This window comes from Triturus cristatus, chromosome 1_1, assembly GCF_964204655.1.
Source record: "Triturus cristatus chromosome 1_1, aTriCri1.1, whole genome shotgun sequence".
Taxonomy (NCBI): Eukaryota; Metazoa; Chordata; class Amphibia; order Caudata; family Salamandridae; genus Triturus; species Triturus cristatus.
This window is the reverse complement of record NC_140579.1, coordinates 710,121,352-710,125,368: the sequence shown is the minus strand read 5'-3', so window position 1 is coordinate 710,125,368 and position 4,017 is coordinate 710,121,352.

Sequence of the window (4,017 nt, the reverse complement as noted above, 5' to 3'; positions counted from 1 at the left end):
GTATTTTTTGACCTCTATTCTTTGAATTTCTCAGGAACTATTGAACGGATTTACACCATTTAAACAAAAAGGTCTCTTTCTGAACCAAGGGCTATCTTTTGCCAAATTTGGTGTAATTCCGTTCAGAGGTTCGGGCTGTAGTTGTGTCTAAAGTTTCCTATGGGAAATAACACGGAGAAAACACGTTTTGGGACCCCTTTTTTCTCGGCCCCCGCTTACCGAATTACCCCGAAACTTTCAGGATAGGAGCTGACCAGAGCGCCCCACAAGTTTTGAAAATTTAGCGAAGATTCGTCAACCGGCGCCAAAGTTATTGGGAAGACAAAAAACGAGTTTCCTTTGGGAAACTAGGTCCTAACTATAACTACCTACTGGCGACCGCCAGTAGGTAGTATATAAAGGCATTGCTCTGAGAATCTGGAACGCCCTTCCAGTGGAGACAAGGCTGATTCCATCCACATTTGCCTTCAAAAGTGAAGTGAAAGCCCTGCTAATGAACAATGCACTGATCTAGAAGCTTTGCTCCTCTTACCTTGAGACTCTCTTGCTATCTTAACTCTTACATGCAATTTTTCTGCTACCTGCTGTCGCCTGCCATAACGTCCCTCTTGTTCTTGATGTATATTGCTCGAATTTTCTTTCTACCCTAGTCTTCTCCCTATGTTCCCCCATTGTGTCTTGTTTGGTAATGTTGCACATTGACCTACTTGTACATTTATTTGTCTCCTTGAGCTGTGTTCCTATGTCTTATTCACACCGTATGTAAAGCGTTCTGATACCCACTTGGGTCACGTTCGTGCTATATAAAATTTATAAATAAAATAAATAGAGTATATATATTAAGGAAGTTGTGAGGTAAAATAAAGAATTTAAGAGATGGCAGAGGAAAGTGATACAACACCACAGGATGCAGAGGAGGAGTTGATTAGACAGTTAACTGATAAAAAAAATAGGGAATAAGGTCCAGGAGACCGTAAAAATAAAAATAATGAAAAAAGGGAAAAGTAAAAATTAAGCTGGAAAGGAAGAGGAATTTTGGACTCTCTCAGAGGAGGATGAGTCACAGAATAGAGGTCTAGGAGGCAAATGTTACAAGAAACAAAAACACAGATGTCTCTGGACTGACTGAGAATAAGACAGGTGTATCTTGCAAGTCACTGATGGGTATCTAAGGGAGGCACAAAAGAAAGGCATGTATACCCTGTGAAGGAAAGAGGTAAACAGCCTAATTGGACAGAACCGAATACACGTACAGAGTTTGATGAATATATCCTTGATTTGGGATACAATGATGGACCAGATTATTTTTCAGACATTGATAGTACAAAGATGTTTTAAAAAAAGAGGTGAAAGATCCTTTGGGTAACGCTTTGTTCAATCAGGCACAGATAAGATACCCGCAAAGCTCAGAATGGTGGCAGTTAGGGCATGTAGCTGAACACATACATTATTCAATAAGGCGTCCTCTGGAAAGCAATGAGTGAAATCTAATGAGATCTGAGTGTTCACAGCCAGTAATCAAGGTCAAAGAGTCTATGACCCCAAATTTAGACCAGACTTCATAACTTGTTTAAGTTGGGTCGTGATCAGAGAAAGGGCCTTGACAGGTCGTTGAAACAATGTGAAGACAGACTTCTTGATGTTTTGGGGCCTGTTGCTAGGATCTTTTATATGGTAGAAAAATCCTATTTAAATGGTACAGATCTTGATATTTATCTGCTGCGGGCTAGAGCCAAAGGGCAATCTGTTTTATTGGCAACACCAATGCAGGACTTATAGTAGAAAGATGTAAAGCGGTCCTCCTTAGAATAAGGCCTAAACTAGGAGATTTCGCAAAAAAATAGAAACTACTGAAGAATCCTAAGGACTTTTGTTTGGTGCTTGGTTGGTTTAATCACTAGGTAAACATGTCCAGACTTTCACAGCCCTTGACAAGGAGCATGTCTCTTTGAGAAAAGTTTTCGGAGACTGAAATTTATATGTCAGGGTCAGAAGGTAGGGTCAGACTTCTGGCCGCACCTATTACAGAGGCCCATATTCACAAGCAGGAGGGAGCGCACAAAGTAGAGGAAGTTTCAGAGGTAGCTCATATTCAGGAAGTTTCCATACTCAATTAGAAGGTACAGAATTGACTGTGGGAGAGCACAAGAGTTCCAGGCAGGATCTCAATCAGGACAAGGTGAGTATGAAGATAGTAATTGGTTCTATCCAGAGAGACAGGAGGGAGGTTGAAATTTTATCTTAAAGCATGGGAAAAGATAAGAGATTCTAGGGCGATGGAAATGGTAAAGGTGAAACAAGAGATCAAAGCAATGTTGAAAAAAGGGGCAACGGTAAATATATATTGGAGGAACAAAAGGGTTTTTTAAGTACTCTTTTTGTAGTGAAAAAAAGGACGAGGAAATTAGACAAGTAATAAATTTAAGGGAGCTGAATTATTTTATGGTCTACATACATTTCAAAATGGAGGGAATCCATCTTTTAAGAGATACTTTAGTGGACAAAGGCTATTTGGTAAATCTAGATTTAAAGAGCACTTATTTTTCAATAACAATAGCGCAAATAAGTTAGTAGTATCTTCAGTTCAGATTGAAAGGTCAGTTCACTTATCTCCATTTTGATCCGTCTTCAGCATCATGGTGTTTTTCAAAGGTGTGGAGACCAGTAGTAGGTTACCTCAGAAAGGGGGAGTGAGATTATTAATCTGGACAACATATTGATTATTATTCAAGATACTGAGACACCATAAAGGCATAGTTGCATATACCAGTCAGGAAAATGACTTTGAGAAAACGAAAAGTGAAAGGTTTATGAGAAAACAGGAGGTGAGCTTGCGGCAGTTGGTAAGGGTAATTGGCCTAATGTTGTCATCGATTCAGTCTATTTTTCCAGGGCCTTCACATTACAGGGCTTTGCAAAGACTCAAGAAATCAGGTTTGAACATGGGTCTGTTGTGTGGAGACAGAATGAAGTTGACTGCAGAGGCGCAGGAAGAGTTGAACTAGTGGAAGGAGAATTTGGAGGCTTGGAATGGCTGGGCAACTTTTGGAGCAAAACCAGACTATGTAATGGATGCAAGCAATCTAGGACGAGGAGCAAGACTGGACGCTCAGGAGACAGGAGGAAGATGGAGTATTTTGGAAAGGGAGTAACATATCAATTGTTTGGAAATGAAAGTAGGGGAATTAGCAATTAGCAGTTTCAGGAAGCAAATACAGGGTTGTACGGTACTTTTGAAAATGGACAATATTTAGGCAGTGACACACAAACAAGTTGGGAGGCAGCAGGTCAAAAAGGCTGTCCGAGTTAGCAAAAAATGTTGGGAATTTTTTGCATGGAGCACAAGATAAGCTTGAGTGCACAATATTTACCAGGGAAGGAGAACTTAGTGGTGGACTGGAATTCCTGTTTCTTCAAAGACTAAAGCGATTGAAAGCTGGTGCCAAGATCATTTCAGGAGATTCAGAAAAAGAAGGGTACGTTGGAGACGGATTTTTTTGTATCAAGGTTGAAGAATCAATTAGACAAGTATGTGAGTTGGAGGCCTGATCCAGGGGCAATAGTAGTGGATGCTTTGAGTCTCGAATGGCACGGTATGAAGGGATATGCTTATCTACCCTTTTCTATTATTCAGAGAGTTTTCATGCAGGTCAGAAGACAGAAATGCAAACTTGTTTTGGCAATTCCCTTTGTCTGATATCCAACAGTGATGGGGTTGGCTGTGGAGGATCCAATAGCAAAGGGCTTTTGCGAGATGTGAACAGAAGAGAACATCCATTGGTGGAATCAGGAGTACTCAAATCAAGTCAATAAAACTTTATTCGGCTTTAAGGTTTTGAGGTTAAAACCAAAAAAAGTCATACGGCCTATGTGGTACCATAAAACAGACTACAAATTGACGAGCGTTATAAAATCCAGGTAAACTATACACATGTAAAAAACATAAGTTACAATACAGATATTGAGGAGTACTCAATCTTCTAGTTTGGAGCATTTCAGGAAATCAGATAGAATCGC